The following is an 18000-nucleotide window of genomic DNA, read 5'->3' on the forward strand; positions in this document are numbered from 1 at the left end:
AAGTGCTGCTTGTGGAAATTGCTAATGTTTTTTCCACTCCAAAAATGTGGACTGGACAGCAGAGACTGCTGGGGAAAAAAAAAGCAGAGCTGGAAGGAAGCTGGATGGTTTGGATTTAATAATGTTTTGATCACATTCTACCATCTCAGTCATGTAAAAACCTGCCCCATTTGTCAGAGTAAAATTCAGTACTCTGTCAGCCAACTCTAATTAGCTTTTTTATTTTAAATAATCTATCTACTCCTTTCTCTACATCTGCAACTAAACAGTAGTGACAGAGATATTTAATTAATGATTTTTGGTTTATCTGTGAATATTTTTGCCCAAGGAGCAATCCTGCTTTCAAACCTAAAATCTGTCTCTCTCGTACTGACTCCAAATGAGTAAAGATTGAAACTACACCATCAGACTAATTTTCACACCACTTCTAACATCTCTTTTTACTGTGGCAGGATGGCATGTTCTGTTTTAGTGCTATGGCACAATGGAAAGAGACCCAGTGAATTAAGCTGCTGCATGGTCAAAATTGAGCTTTTTTTTTTTTCTGTTGCAATTTGAGAGTCCTTGGCAATGACGTATGTAGTTATTTAAGAATTTAAGTACGATTTTTCTTTGAGTTTTCTGAAATATCTAACATCAATTTAGAAAGAAGTTTGAATAAGCCCTACATAATTCTGAATGCCAGAGCCGTTCAAAGTCCCAGTCGACTTTTGATGACATTGGCTTTTTACTGATAAATTCGGCTCCATTCACACAGCAGCAAAAGACCTGCTGGGGCAGTGCAGGGTGGTACCTCCTGGACTAGTGAAATCTTAAGACCGCTGTTCCCACTGCCTACCATCAGCAGGAGAGGGCAGAAACTCTTTTTTCTCCTTTGGCAAACCAATTACTTTTTTGCTTACAAAGTGTTCTTTATAAAAATTCAAGCTCTGTAAAACTGGGAAGAAATATCTGTTCTCACAAGTAGTAAAACAAGTGATCCTCTGTAAAACTCAAGCTGGATAGCCTGCCAGACCTCAGATAGCAAGCAGAGACCTAGGAAGAAGTGCACTGTGTGCCACACACTCAAAATGAGCAGTTCCATCCAACCCCAGTTTCATAGCTGACTTCATGACTGATGGTACCTGTCACTTGAGACTGACTGCAGGTACAGAAGTGTACTTTAGGAAGAAAACAAGAACTCAAAATGCACATGGGGGGAAGCAGCAGCAATCAATCTAAATTGTCATTTTTCCCAAAACTTGAGCAATTAAAAAACAAAACCAAAACCATCACTTCATCGTGTAAGACCATCCTTACGTGTGCTAAGCTAGCTGCAGCCTGTGTCAGAGCGGTGGCTGGTACCAAACAATCCCCAGAAAGGAGCAAGAACCCTTCTAATGGGCAATGGCAGAACAAGGTGCAGGGTGCGCTCAGGAGGGGTGGTTGTTACCTGCCGACATGCTCCTCCTAAACCTTCGGTTCTGCTACTGAAGGACTTGCCTCAGTGCAAATCAGCTCGTGACAAGAAGGGCCTCACTTTTCCATTCCGCACATTAATGTTCGTACAGCAGCAAATAAGCCCCTGCCTCGTCTCTGACCACGCACCCGTTCTGTAGAGCTCTCTCCCGAGAGTGCTCTCTCTCTAACGGCCATTAAGTGTCCATGAAGGACGTAAAGCTGTGATATAAAGGGAAAATCCTTCTACACGAAGTGGTGAGTAAATGTTTATCTAGCCCATTAAGTGACATCCAGCAGACTTACTGGTGTCAAAGCTTTGCCCATGAAACTAGTCTTTCATATTACCAATAAAAATAGTTCTGTTGAAAGAATCACTGCACCATATACAATAGCTACCAATGAAAGATCTTTAAGAAAAATAGAAATACTATTTGACACAAATCTGCCCCTTGAAGTGGGAAGGCACATGCAGCAAGGAACATTCCCACCAAGTTTGGTTATTAATATTAAACGTGAAAGAACAAACTACTATTTTAATTCTTTTCTTCCTATTTTCCACAAAGGTTGCACTTAACACATTAATCTTCGAAGCGAAGTTTTTACGACCGATTGCCTGCACACTATGAGAAGTTTCTCCATCCATTACTCGCAGGGAAACGGGCCCTGCTGTGTAGGAAAATATTTGTTACATCTTATCAGGGTGACACATAATCTAACAACAATTACAGCAAGCCCATATTTTGTACTATTTCGGTTTCAATGTGAAAAATAGTTCTAATATTAAACCTGGGGTGGGTGGGGGTTATAGTAACCAGTTGAATATTATAAGCTGTGATTTCCTTTCAACGTGGAACAGTGCCACGCTCTGATCCTGCTCAGAGACAGTGGATGCACATAAATCCAGCGTATGTGCCTCCTATGCAGATGCCACAGCGTGGTAGCGACTGAAAGTTGATTCCCCCTCTTTATACATACTGAGGTCAGAAATTGGCACATCTTTAGTTTTCATGTGGCCAAAAGCATCTAAAAAGCAATTAACCTTTATGACAAAAAAGGGAGATACTCTGAAAACTGACCCAGCTAGGAGACCACTGATGTCAAGAAAACTCAGGACTACCCACATCCTAAAAACTTTCCATCTCAAAAACTGCTGCAAGTGCCCTCAATGTAAAAACACCTGATCCCCCTCTCGCATTGGCCTTTACTGTTTGAAGCTGCGGTATCAACAATGAACAGCACCAGGGTGCACACAGCAGCTCAAGGCAGGGTAAGGGCTTTGCTGAGGGCCAGCAGGCACGAGACGAGCGTGTAACCTTGCTTCAGGGATGCAAGACAGCTGGAGGACGTGCTGGTGTTACACCAGCAACCTGTTTCAGACCCTGCATCCTCAGCACCATGGCAGGGCCAGCAGAACGCTCGTTTGGGAAACCCTCCCTCTGTGCTGATGCCTGCGCACATACTCGGAGTGTGAGATACATCAGCGTTCCTCAGGATGGGAAACGCTCTGGAGAGGTGAAGATGATGATGCTTGCTTCTTGTTTTGGCAGAGGATACCCTGGTAATGAAGGGTCATTACCAGCAGGAATTTATTTTAAACTCCTCTGTTCTCATCCAGCCTCAGCTCCCTGAAGCAAACATGAGCTTTTCCTGCCTAACATTTTGATACCTTTAAAAGGAACAAATGCAAGTGCCCAGCTCTGTGTCAGTTCTGGGAGCTGGTTATAAATGTACTTTGGGCTCTCCATTCACCGTCTATATCTCCTCTGCTGATTAATAGCTTTGGAGCCTGTGTATCAGCGTACATATTTTAATTGTGCATGTCCAAGTGAGTCATTAACACCACGCAAAGAGACAGCACCGATATCCTGGGAGTGGGCAACATTACAATGGCAGAATTTATTTAGTGGGAAGGTTTTGATCAAGTAAGCAGGCCAGGGAAAGAGCGGATGTTTTTCCTTTAAACAATAAAAATTAAGAACCAATTTATTTTTATTACAAACAACATTTTCAGCAACCTTTACTTGGGGGTTTTGGGGTGCCAATTAAAGATTTCCAAAGAGAAGAGGACCTAACGCTGCTCACTTGACCCTGTAACTGTGCAGCCCACATGGCTCTGCTGGGGTCCCAGCCCCGATTTCCAAACCAGGCACCAGGCCCCCCGGCTCTGCCACTACCCCTCTCCGCTGGCCGACAGCCCTGTGACTCTGCCAGCAGCCAGCGGAGCTTGTGACTGTTTTCTGGTGTGAAACCAGGCAAACAAGGAGAAAAAGGAGAGACTTGAGCACGTTTCAGATCGGAAACCAGGCATAGGAAGGGGCGCGGGGACAGCAAGGAAGCAAAGAGCATGCTCACATCTGCCTCTCAACATCTGCAGCTGACACTTTTTCTTCTGCAAAGGAAGAAAACTCACATCCTTGAGTCTGCAATGAAAGTTGGGAAATGGCGCAACCTGAGATTTTACTGCCCGCTCGCCATGGCCCCCGATGCTGCAGCCCCGCGTGGATCCTGTTCCCTGTGGGAAGGGGGAAGCCTCGGGGGCTGTCGAAGGCAGCCGCGACAAACACACATTAGTGCCCCAACCTCCAGAGCAAGCTTGTGCAGCGCAGGAGGCGGTCAGTAAGGCTGGCTATGGGCTCCTGTGCTTTGGGCTGACAGGGGTGCAGAGCAAGGCAGTAGACCTGCCCTCGTCCAGCCCCAGGCTGAGCTCCTGGCAGGGGCAGCTGCTGTGCAAGCCGGGAGAAGGCGCGTGGCTTTGTGCTCTGTGGCGAAGGCCATTTGCCTGTTAAGGGCCTTTGTCAAGCACGTGTCAGCAAGGACAAAAGCAGCATTCCCAGCACGTGCCTGATCCCCTGGACCTGGGGCTCCATCCCAGCAACTGCCAATTCCCTGGTGCACTGAACTCCCCTGGCCACAACAAGCTCTGCCTGACGAGGTGACTGGAACAGTTGTGTTCTGGGTCAGTAACTCATCCTCTTGGTGCCTGCTTCCCATTTTCTGTCCTGGGCTATTAACCCCCCCCAAAACCAACAGTGGTAACTGTCAGGTATCGAGCGCATTGTCGTCTCAGACAACAAAACAGGTTTTACTTCCAGGGAAATCTGCGACTTCCCAGGGAGCCCGACTGAATCCACCACTGGGGTCAAGAACAGTGAGACCAGTGTCGCCACATCACAAAGCACTCCAGGCTCACTTACAAAAGCAAACTTGTTGCTCAAGGACAGAAGCCACTCCATATGGAACTACAACATATAATTACAGGGCCCCCACGTAAGCATACAGTACCACTGCAGATGCTGCTCCACGAGTTGTAGCTGCCAACCCCCTGCAGATGCCACGGAGACCCAGTGGCACATGCCTCATCTCAAGGCCCATGTTCAGGCAACTGAACTGAGCCCCAGAGCATTGCAATGAAGATGAAGCACATGAGAAAAGATTTTTAAGGCTGTCTAGTAACCTCGTGTCTGGTCTGGTTCAGACATCTGCCAAGCACATGTTGTTTCCGTGATTTGTTTCCTGGTTATGGCTGGAGGTCCCAGCTGGAGCCATGGCTCCGTTGCCTGGGATGCCGTGTGCCACACAGCAAGGGATGATTTCTGTCCTGGAAAGCTTCCAATCTTCACAGTGAAGATCAGCAGTATATTGGTGTCAAATGCAGCTCTTAGCAGGGGATATTCCTGGGGACTGGCCATCCTGGCCTCTGAAATGGACCTTCTGAGGCCAGAAAATACATTGCACACTTGGGGTATAAAGAAAAAAAACTAAAAAAACCCAAACAAACACACCCCAACTTTGTAGGCTGAAGTATCTGTTAAAAAACCCTGTGATTTCCACGATCTGGCATCATGCTGACTTTTGCAATAGGCTCCTAGTTCTGACCTCCACCAACCATCCCACACAGACTGCAAGGAGGCGTAGGAGCTGCTGCTGAGACACTTCCAGCAAAAGCTTGGAAGGGTCTGTGCTGATCTTCACTGGAGAGGGAAAGTAGGCAAGAGCTCTGGCCATCTGAAGTGTTTCAGGTTGGGCCAGGAAAAATTCAACCATAGTGAAATTATTTCCCACCATCTCATAGGGAATTACAGCCCCTCTTCAGGAAGGAAGGAGCAAGAGCGGGATCAAGAACACCCCGTGGGGCAACTGTGAACACAGCAGTGGTAGTAACAACCCATGCACAGTTCAGCTCCAGCCATGTCAAAAGCCAGAGAAGGGCACAAATGATCACTTTGGGGTCTCTCAGCCCTACCAATATCCAGGAGATGTGGCAGGGTTCAAGGGCTCTGCTTGCTGCTAGGGAGCAGAGGAAGAATACTAGTCAGTGCATGGCAAGGGTGGAGGTGGGCTTGCTATCCTGTGACCTTCAGTGCTTTAGGAAGTTGTAAGAGCCAGAAGTTTAGTGTTGTCTAGCAGTAAGAGAAGGAGACCAAAGGCTGAGTCATTTCTACACTCCAAATTCAACTACGTTGAGTAGTTTCCCCATTTCATTAAGATGTTTGCAGACAGGACCAAATTGTTCATAATCATCTTAGTGGAATGCTGCTACAGCAGCCAGCTCGTAACCTGATTTCTTTAATGGGACTAAGGGACAATTTGATCCCATCTGCAAAAACAATCAAAATACTGCAACGTATCTGTGTTGTGCCATAACCATAAATATGATACAAACATGACCTCATCTCACATTTAAATGCATCTTGCCCACGGTGACAACCTCTCTGGTTAGACTTCATGCAGTGTCTAGTTCTTTGCTGCAATACTTCAGAGTTAGCAACAGATTAACCACGTGCCAAGAAAGCACTTTGAAACCTGCTTTGTTTTATAATTCACCAGATTTACATCATGAATGGAGCCCTGGCTCCACTGACATCGTTACAAACCGGTGCTGGCTGCAGTGAGGCCACTAAGGATCTAGACAGTGAGGATGGACTTTGTGAAATGTCATTTTGTCCATTTTTAGCTGAGGCCATTGGGCCTGGCTCTGCCTCCCACGCTCTGTACCTGCCCAAGCAGCATGGTACAATATTAAATAACAGCTTCTGAGCACACAGGGTGCACTGCACGTGTTCATGTCAGCATCATCATATCGCCTAGGACTGTAGTTCTGAGGGTCATTCATAAAGGGGCTGGGGCACTGTTTCCCCAGCAGCATGTAGGATGTTTGCGCAGGATTCCCTAACAGACCTGGTTTTTTAGCCCCAAAAGGTTAGTATTCAGGCCAAGTCTAGAGAGTAACATCAGCATGGTGACTGTATGCACTGGAAAAGAACTTGCTTCCCAGGTTCCTGTTGATTTGGATGCAATCACCTGGCAGATGTTTGTTGCCAGTTCTGCATCTCCCTGCTCACAAGCCCCTGTAGATGCAGTAACTCTAGAGATACAGCCAATCCCTCATGACAGGCTCTGAAAGCATGAAGCCAAGCCTGTGCTGCCCATCCAGCACGTCCTTCTGCTGGAGAAGTAATGGCTGAAATGAACTCACAAGTCATGTCCCAATATCTCAAGACCCAACTCTATTCCTGATTTACTCTTCATTGAGTCATTCTCTTAGGTAACATCTTCCCAGCATCCATTACTTTTGGCACTTAAGTTTTAGAGATCATAGGCACATTAGACTCAAAAATGTACAGTACCTCTGCAAAACCCAAGCTGCAGTGTATAGATGCTCTCGTGCTGAGGTTGATAGGATCAGTGGAAATTCAGGAACATAGATACTGGGTTCACACTTTCCCAAAGCACCTCAGTGTCTAGAAGGAGCACAAGTCTCAGTGCAGCTCAGACTTTGATTGTTTAATTTTCAAAATAATCTCAGGCATTCGAGTTACAGGGGTCCCTGTTCTTACAGCTCCAAGCTGTGGAGACACTGGCTTACAGACTGCAGAAAACATTACCAGACAAAAGCATTATTCCTCATTTTAGCACCAGCAAACTGCATCGGTATCACCTTTGCAGGGGATATGTGAAGGGTTCATCCTTTAAGCACATGGCTCCAAAGCTCCTAGATGGACAGACCAAGCCAACTGCCAAGGACCCCTTTCCTCTTCATTATGTTCTTGCTAAGGAGGTCTGCACAGAGGAGGGAGCTGTGCCTCCCTGCCTGAGCTGTGCTTATCCATTCTGGGTTCAACTTTTCTGTATGGATGAGGGAAACATTCCTCAAGGACTGTTTTCACCACCACTTATTACCAACATTTATCCCAGCCATATGGTTCACACACCCGCCAACTAATGTCTGCAGAAGTTATCTGCTTTCATGGAGAAGGCAGAAAGTAATCACCATTCAAGTTTTGGAAACCATGTAGAACAAACCACTTCTTTCAGAGATGCTGCCTAACCCTCCCTGATTTCCTTCTGATCCCACGGGATTTGAGACGACAGGCCGCAGAGACCGGCACCCCCAGCTTTTACAGACAAACCTGTTTGATCCAGATCTGCTTATAACTCTCACTTTTATTAGGATAAAAACAAAAACAGATGCAGATTAGCAAATCAGTTGTAGGTACAAGGGAGCAAATACACGGAATGAGAGAACCAACTGCCAAACACTAATGCTAAAGAATTCAAGCCCAAGGGCTTCATCCCGGGGAGGGACTGACAACCGCAGAGCGGAGCCAGGCAGCCTGGAAAGCTGCTAAAAACCACAGGAGATAACCGCGTTCGAGGATGTCGCTGCTTATCCCTTAAATTAAAATAGACACGTTCCTTAAATACAGCAAACGCAAGCCCCCTCCCTGCCTCCCGCAAACATACGTGCCTGCTGCTCTCCCCAGCCCGCCGGCACGGGGCTGCCAGCGTCTCTTTTACACCGGGGCTGGAATATACCCCCCAAACTTCCCCAGCCAACCCCCGCAGGCACGATTGCTCAGAGGGGCTGACGACGGGGCCATTCCATGGGTGCACGCAGCGCTGGGTGGCTGCAATGGGAGCCCTCAGACACCTCCTGCGGTGGCCCCGGGCGCAGCTGGGTGCTGATGCACACGTGGGCAGCGGCTCTGAGCAACGCAACATTGTGACTCAGTCCGTAACTCAGGGCTTTGGGGAGACTTCGGGGTTTGGCCTAACACACAAGCATCTTCCATGCAGGCAGATCTATAAGAGTGTGATGGGCCAGGGGCCAGCCACACCACAGCCTGGAGATGAGGGCATCGTGCCCTGGGAGGCAAAACTCCTCCTTTGGGGAAATAGGGCAGTTTCTGCACAGTGCTGCTAAGGAGTGGAACAGGGATCAAGTCTGGCTGGATCGAAAGGATGGAGTCCCAATTACCCAGAGCAGGACACAAGTAGGTCTCTGCTGCAAGGAATCTCACAGGACTTGTAACCACATATTTCTTTCTCCAGGCTGAGGAAGTGAAAGGAGACCTCTGTCCCTTTGCACTTACTCCAATGTAAATCCACTGCACACAACAGCGTTGTGCTGGTTTACTCCAAGAACCCTCCGTGCAAGGGGCTACTGCCCAGTCCCTCCCACCACAACCAGCTCTGCTGTGCAGGAGGATGGTGGCTTTCAAAGTTGCTCCTCTGCAAGGGCAGGCAAAGGCTCCCTCTCCCCCCGTCGAGGGCACCCCAAAGCGCTGCGGGCTGGGGAACATGACAGGAGCTTCAAACCCGACGCCGGCTCCCCGCAGGAGGCACGGGCATGTTGAGCCGCCGGCATCACCTCCAGCTTCACTTTTTGATTAATGTTCTTCCAAACTTTCCTTGGCTCCCCACGCTCCCACTTTCTGTCACCCTTCTCATTACAAATGTATCTTTTCATCGAGGAAAGTGGGAGGAAAAATTGTTCTTTCAGGGTGACAGCTGAGCGAGGGCTATATTATTAAAGGTACCAATCATAGGTGCCGAGCTATCATCGCACGATGAATGCACTTGTCAGGAGCCCGCGGCGGCCGGGGGAGAGAGGGAGGGAGGGAGGTGGTGGGACGGCGGCACTCGCCTCTCGCTCCTCTCCTCCTGCCCCCCGCTCTCCCTCTCCTTTAATGTTGGCCACCTCCGCTCGCCTGAACTTGGACCTTCAGCGGCGACAATTTCTCTGGCCTCGACAGCACGATTAATTTCTCCTGCCCTCGGTGGGGCCTCCGAGTGCGGTGGAAGTCCAGCTGGCCTGCTGCTGATAAGATGTACCTTTTGATTTGTTTTGTCTTTGATTGCCTTTTCTGTCACCTACAATGGCTGGCCGCCTGGAGACCTCCACATCGCCTGACTGACGGATCTATTTATCTATAGGCTGCTCCCCGGCTTCTCCTCCCCCTCGCTCCCCTCCTCCCCCAAACCACCACCTTGTACCACTGAAGTCCCAGTCTAATAGAAGCTGTGAAGGCTCATCCACCATAAAATACATCTGCCATCCTCCTTCTCTCCAAGATAAAAGCCTGTCAGTGTTACTTTCCAATTCCAGGCAGCTTGATTAATGGTGAAAAGCCACTGCAAGATCGACTTCTGGTTTTTACAAGCGCTGTCAGCCGGCCCAGGGTTATGCGAAACACACGCTCATAGAAAACAAAACAAAATGAGAAAAGGTTGGGTGGGGAGGGAGGAGAGGGACGGGAAGGAGGGGGCGAGGGTAACCAAATCATATTAGGCTCAAGACTAAATAAAATAGGAACCTGGAGACATCAAATCCCTGTCAGCCGGGTGCAGAAATACGCTCCACAGTTCATTGTACCAAGGCAAATTATGGCAATAATAAATCATTGTTGAAGGAAGATTGTTGATAATTTTTTTTTTTTGGATGGTGGCATTCAATAGGGGTGTTGGGACACCTGCCACTGGGCTTGGAGCGAGAGCTGGAGCAGGTTATTAGCCTGTCACTCAGCCCTCCTCCCTGCATCTCGCAGGGATCGCAGGCAGTGGGGCTGGAATAAAAAGTCTGGAAAGAGATATTTTTTTAAAAAATTAATTAAATAGCATAAATATTCCTACAGGGGGAAAAAAGGGGGGAAAAGGTCAAAAGAATTACAGCACTCTTTGCAGTGCTCACTTTTGATAAAGAATATTTTACAGTGTCCCAGCCTAGTAGTGCTTCAGCTACTCCACTTCATCTGCCACCAAGTGGCAGACATCTCTGGGGTGAGACATGACCATCCAATGGAGCAGAGTAATGCCACGCACTCTGGAAAAGTCTGGAAAAATATACAGCCCGAAAAAGAAAGTAGGGAATATTCCTGAAGCACTGAGACTGGGCTTGAACGGTCAGGAACGGGGTTTCATCAAGCTCTATCCTATGACAAGCAGCACCAGTATGTGTGGGGTACGAGTGCCATGATGTTGGATCCCAGCTGACCCACGGCACCTCTTGCAGCACAGGACCTTTACTGCTGTACAGGAGTATTGGCCACTTCCAACAAGAACAAAGACTGCCCTCAGCTAAATCACTCACTGCAGTGTCTCTGCATCTGCAGCAAATTTCCCATCTGAGTTGATTAATCCCAACGTCTCTTGGGTGACAAGGTCTGACTGGATCATGGGAGAAGATGCAGGCTGCCTAACAAAATAAAACCACGTCCCCACTTTCAACACACCAGCGTGGGCAGAGCTCAACATCACTTCTTCCAAACTGGAAGGTCAGGCTGACCAGCAAATACCATCTTACCTCTACGAGTGCAAGGAGAAAACCAGCAAAGTAGGTGTAATTTCCAGTGGCCTCACACAGATAACTCTTCTGTTCATTTGTAGGGGTGGTGTGAAGACCAACACATCATATTTGTCCATTTGGGGAGTACAAGGTTGCCAGCCTGGTTCTTGGTGCCAGGTACCACACTATTTGCCCATCGTGCCGGGCAGTACCTCTGGCCTGGCCATGGTACTGCAGTTTACCTCTGTTGTCTAGTGAGACACCACCCACATGAACTTGTTTGAGCATCATCAGAATCCTTCTATTCATACCTGCAATCCAATCACCCCATATCTCCCAGGATAACAGAAGCCAAAAACTTATCTTACACCTCGGCTGGATGAGCTCAGCAGGACGATGTTATTTAAATGAATAAAGGAGATGCAACTCGTGCCCCGCCTCCATTCTCCACTATTGCACTGGCTGCCGGGGGATCATCCAAGCGGAGATTCGCCCTGCAGAGAAACCAATGTCCAACTTCTCCAGCCTCTTGCAACAATTCCACAAGGGACCACCGCACTCCTGTGGTGCGGGTGGGCCACTGAGCCAGCGAGCAGAGAGCCTGGTGCTCTGCTGCTGCCAAGGAGGAGCCCAAGCAGAGGAGGTCTGCAATGGAGCAACATGGCGATCTGTTTGCAGCTTGCTGTCCCTTGCACTGGACCATCTCACTTCAGAGATACAGCACTGAGGGGATAAGGAGATGGCAGAAGGGACTGAAGGAATAGGGGTGATAAGCAAGAAGCAGACGTTGCAAGGGAGGATGGCAAGCTAGCAAGGTAGGAGGAAGAAGAGAATGGAAAATTCCCAAAAACATGTGAAGAAAGTGTGAGGAAAAAGAAGGAAAATCTAGAGAATGAAGAAGAAAAAAAGGGAAAGGTGGAAATATGCTAACAAAAGGCAACAGAAAGCACAGCCAGAGAGCAGGAATAAACACCATGTATAGTGGATGCAATCCCAGAGAAAGCAAGGGGAGAAACAGAAAAGAGACGAGGTGCTTGAAAGAAGACTGTGCATTACAAGAGAACAGAGAAGGGAAAGAAACAGAGGCAGAGTAGAAAGGCGAAATGGAGAAGGCAAAAGAAAGAAAAGGACCCCTGAGAGGACGCAGCAGGATCCCTGGCAACGCTCTGCCCGGGAAGCTGATGGCAGTGAAAGAAAAGAAAGAATTTAAAAAGAGTTGAGTATAGAAGCAAATCCACCAAAACCCCAGGCAGAGGTTTTACTTCAAGTTATGAATTAAATCATGTATTCAGTTTGTATTAGAGAGACCTCCACGGCCACGCGCTTTCCAAATCAGCGTGCACAGGGGACCTCAAATCCCACACCCCTTTTTTATCGCATTGTTCACTCTGACAGCTTTGTTCCCCTCAATTGTCCTACCAGCCAAAAGCCGTCACAATTCACTCCCACCAAAGCCTCTCTCCCACACCTCATCCTGCAGCATCAGACCCACATCATCCGGCCAACAGACTGCCAGGTAGGAGGGATACAGGGCTCTCTCTGCGGGGAGGCGGGCTCGCTTCCCCAGGCAGGGCACAGAAACCTGGGTACAATGTCCCCATTGTCGGAGTGCGCCTTGATCTCCCCGATGCGCACATTGACGATGAGAGAGCCTTGACAAGAGCCGTCAGCGGGGCCCGCACCCGACCCCATGCTGTGCAGATGTGAGGGATGGCAAATGAGAGATGACAGAAGAGACCAGCAGCGTAGGGCAGAGCGGAGATGGGAGGAAGGAGCCAGAAGGTCGGCGAGCGGCAGCAGTTGGGCCACCACCGCGTGCGTTTGTCATGCGGAGGAAACCCTCGCAGGCTCCCTTTGGAGCCGCAGAATGAGACAATTTTTCCATCTGGGTGAAGTTAACAACTTCCACACTTAACAGACCGGCTGACGAGACTAGCTTAAGCACAGCGGACACATCCAAAGCCTACAGAGATCACAGGGAGGCACAGGCTGCCGCTCCCACTCCAGTCCCACTTGTACCCAGACACAGGGGCTGCGCCCAGGCGGCGGCTCTTCCCGGTGCCAGGCCGGGAGCCCTGCCCTGGTATCGCCCCGGCTCACACGACTCCTGCCTGCCCGTGCTCAGCGGGCACCACTCGCACCCGGGTTCCAAAGCTCCCTGGACCCAGCGCAGCTGGAGCTTCTGCACCACCAGGCGTGGGGCCGAGCCCCTGGGTGCGAACGGATGAGCCCCATGCCCGTCCTCCCCCACAGCAGGATTGGGAACGGGAGGTGCCAGAAACAGGGAGGGCCCAATTTAAAAAAAATCATTAGGAAAATACGATAACATCCTTTTACACATGTTAACTTTTAAAGTGATAACATTACTTCTGTATTCCATTACTTGAAATAAAAGCTTTCTATAAAATGAATAAGTCTTTCGATTTGAGTTATTTTAAGTTAAAACAGTAGGCAACTATAATTCCCATTTATTGCTGGCTAATTTTAATGTCAGTCCTTAATATTGCACTCTCTTAACTACATTGTAATGAATCTATATTGAAATCTCATATCCTTTATTTCCCCAGCTAGTTCTCTAAAACAGAAGTTTCTTGTGTATCTGCATTATTATGTCTGGATTTAAGTTCTACTCAGAGCCACAACGCATGTTAGCAATATTGATGTTTTTTATTTTCAATATCTTACTCCCTCCTATTTTAGGGATAAAAGTATTTCATTTCTCCATCAGTGCAAAAATCTTTGCACGCAATTTCATTTTTACCGTGGGCTGTATTTTGAATATGACACAGTAAAAGAAGTATTTCATAAATATGAACTATTTCATAAATATTACTATCTGCCATATGCAATCTAATTGTACCAAACACCATTTTTCATCATTAGAAAAGCACACAAAGTTTAGCTGAAACAACTATGGGAAATATTTCACTTTTCCCAAGAAACTCAGCGGCTTTCTCCCACAAACAGGATTCTCTCCACTCTTTAGTTGCCTTCATTTTTTTGTTTGTTTTTATAAAATTCATCATCTTTGTCTATGATAACCTCCCGCGCAGGGCTTGAATGCCACATGCACTCAAACCCAGCAGATTGTTCCCCGCTAAACTAAAACATGGCAGTGAATTCACCATCGGCTTTGAGCTTGGAGTAGCGCGAGTCGGACGAGTCTGTCACACATCACACCACGTCCACAGAGCGATTCACATGTTCACGCGGCGAGAAAGCCAAGAGGATCTGCGAGCCCGCGCTCGCTGTCTCTGCACTCGCTGCTCTCGCACCTTTTCTCCTCCCAGCGAGCGCGGCGCGTTGTGCCAGCCCGGTGCAGCGCAGCGGCTTCGCAGCGTCACTGCAACCCCAAACTCGCGCTCTTGAGAGGCAGACAGAGATGGATAGCATGAACCGCCTGATCGATGGACCTTTTGTCCAACCCTTTATCACAAACAATAGGAGCTGCAGCAATCCAAAATGTATTTAGGTAAATACTGGGGACTAGCAAGGCAACTGCTGCCACAGAGGCCAGAGACAACCCCCCAGCCCCAGAGAAACATCTTCTCTGGGCCCCAAGTGGTACCCATCAGGACCCCAAGCCGTACCCATCAGGACTCCAAGCCCTGCTTCAGCCTGTCCCTTCTTTTATTATCCCGAATGCTCTCTGGGTCCGAGAGCAGGAAGTAGTTTTCCAGACCACTGACCGCAGGAGTGATGCACTCAAGCTCAGTATTAATGTAAAGAACTATAGCAGCAGCTTTATTGAATGGCTCCGGCCCCTGTGGACATCTATATTGTACAACTTGGATACAAGTGATAGGCACCTAAGATTAGAGAGACTGATAACTATATATTCCTAAAGGGTCCTGTCCTTCCGGGTAGATTTTTTCAGAGGATGAATTTGCTTTGTCCAATCCAGAAGGCAGGATCTTGCCAGGAGTATCCACACATATCATCGCTTGTCTTCAGAAATGCCAGCCACCCTCCCTCACCCAGAATTAGAGCAGGGTGACCCCATCCCACCCAGGCTGGGACAGGAGGTAAGCAGTCAGCAAACGACAATTAAAGACCCATGGAACACGTACAAAGGAGAAAGTGAGAAAATTAAAAACGTACATCCAGGAATTGCTAAGCCTTTTAGACAGAAATTAAACAAAACAGTTTTACATAAAGTCGAGTGCTCTTGCCGTTGTAAGATGAAAACAAATCATGTGAAGCTCATCTCAAGCCCTTTCAAAGGTCACGTTGGACAAGCTTGCAAAGCTCCTGTGCCCCACCTGACTTGGGAGCAAAGGGGATCAGGCTCTGGTGCCTTCCAGCAGACACCTTTGTGAGCACAAAGCTCTGATACACAGTGAAGAAATGCCACCTCTGACCTCCGCTGCCCACCTCTCTGGGCATTCATCCTGCTCCTGAAACCACTTGGGTCTTCCTGCCACTTACAGAGGAATTTGGCAAGAATCACATCAGGCTCTTGCCAGAGGATGTACAAGGGAAAGGCAAAGCCGCCCTGTCAGATCTGCACATTATTGCTGCAGCAATAGCTCCGCTGGGTAATGGAACAACAGAGCATCTTTCCAGGTGACAGAGGTACCTGCTGGGAGGGCTCCGGGCTGGGGGATGCTCATGTGGAGCACCTGCATGTGCAGGAAAGCACCAGCCTTATGGGTGAACGCCAGTGGACAAGGAGAAGAGATGACTTTTTGAGGTCTTTAACATGCCTGTACTCAGCTCTTACTGACTTACAGGCTGTACAAAACCCACATACTTTCTGCAAACAGGGTGGCAGGCTGCACACTCTGGCTTAGCCTCCTGTACAGGCTTCAGGGCTGAGCTTAGCACAGGTGGTTTTGATCTGGTTGAGTCTTCTCAATGCATTTGAGAGACGGATTACACAGGAAACCCAGGGGCCAGCAGGATGCTATCCACCGTCCGAGGTAGCAGGTAACTTAAGGAGTGTTATTAGTAACAGAAACACTCAGTGGAAGGAGGTGAAAAATCCACAGAAGTGATTCATTATCGACTGCATGGTTCTTGTGTGAATGTCCTTCCCCACACAAATGCTTCAGAGCATTAACAAATCCCCACAACCCAATATGAGAAAGATCAAATCTAATAGGTAGCCAGAGTCAGGTACCCAGCCATAAGGTACCACAGCGACTCTGCGGCAGGGACAGAACAGGTCCTTGCTCACACTTTTCCCCTGTCAGTCCCCTCATAACAGCATCTCCCTGTTACTGTACAAACACCAAACAAGGTCCTTTTCCAGCTACCAGGGAACATCGAACACAGTTGGAAATTTCCCAGGCGCAAACAGATATCCAGCCAGGTACTGAAAGTCCCTCAGTACCTGTCACCCAGAACCCCCCTGCTCCCCCACCCCAGCAGGAACTGGAGCACAGCCAAGCTCCTCAGGAGCTGAGATACACCCATCAGTGGGCTGCATGCAGGTGAGAGGGTTTCCCTTCTCACCTCTCCTCCACCTGTCTCACATTTAAATGCTGGAGGATGCTCGCTACACCTCAGCTTACATCAGGGACAACCTGGTAAACTACAACCACAGGAACAAATTCAGTTCTGTCCTATTTAACCCCTCTTTCCTCCCCTACTGCCCCATCCTTGTGGACACAGAGTGCTCTTCAATGTGTTTACCTTTGCTGCAGCACATTATCAGGGGGAAATGTGAGGTGTGGATAGTCTAAGAGTCGCTTCCACAGAGGGACTGAAGCTCTGACACGAGCAATATCTGTTTCATGCAAGAACCTCCCACCACAGACCCACCCATGGAACACAAGAAAGTAGTACAGAAGCTTTTACTCAGGTCTTTCAAGCTGTGCGCCAAAGCCCAGGCTAAATAATGATCCTTTCTCCCAGTTTCTAGAGGGTGCTTCTACTTCATTATACTGATACAAAGCTCCCTGGGCTGTAGCAATGTAACTGTCTTCAGGCAATTTTATTATTTCTCCAATAACACCTTCTAGAACCCCAACAGCCTCAATCTGTTACCTCTGCTTAGGGAAATGATCCAGATCTAACTTGATTTTATAGCAATTATTTTAACAACCAAAAGCATAGAGAAATGGTTTTGTCTTCTCTTATAGCAAAAGTAAAGTGTTAAACTTGATGAATTGCAGGCACTCAAAGCTCTGACCATCACTTAATAGGCTATGCATAAAGGAAACACTCTCTGGAGAAGTCGAGATATTCTACAAGTATGAAATAACATCAAGGCTGTGATCTCTCAGCAATTCTGCAAGAACAAAGAACAACATGACCATGCTGGCACATGGCCCACTCAATTCTCTGACCCTCTTCTTCCTACAGGCATGAGCTCACTGCTGACACACTGATTTTAGGATTAAGGACAGAATGAAGTGTACTACATCATTAGTAGCTGCTCATAGTTATGTTTTAAAGATACCTACTTTATATTACATACACATGTGCAATTTGGATCTGCATCTTGGTTTTTAAGAAGTTAACGTTTCTTTCTGGTGCTTCAAGAACAGGCAACATCAATGGAAGAGGTAAGTACAGAGATGGCAGGGTACAAACACTGTATTTGAGTCAGGACTCTTGCAGTGACCAGCTGTATGACTGCTAAGTCCTGTCCTTCTCTACAGCATTTCCTTTGGGTTTTGTTTTTTTTTAAAAAAGTTGCAAAAGGTGCTCTCATGCAAAACAAGCAACTCCTGCAATCTAAGTAACAGCTGAGAATCCACTTCATAAACATGGAAACCCTGCTAGTTTATTTACTCCCCAACTATGCTCTGCTCTTTTCACACATGAGATACTCCTGTCACCATCCCAGTTTAAAGGATCATGCAAGCTTCCAGCTATTCACTACAAAAAGGTAGATACAAGTGTTTAAAGCCAAAAAAAAAGTGACAGCAATGTACCTCAATTGCAGAAAGTTGTTAGACCCCCTGCCTTGTGTTACTGTGTTCCACCATTAAATTAGATAAGCCTTATCCCAGATGTTGGCTTACTTCCACTAGCCTGTATTGCTT

This window comes from Nyctibius grandis, chromosome 10, assembly GCF_013368605.1.
Source record: "Nyctibius grandis isolate bNycGra1 chromosome 10, bNycGra1.pri, whole genome shotgun sequence".
Taxonomy (NCBI): Eukaryota; Metazoa; Chordata; class Aves; order Nyctibiiformes; family Nyctibiidae; genus Nyctibius; species Nyctibius grandis.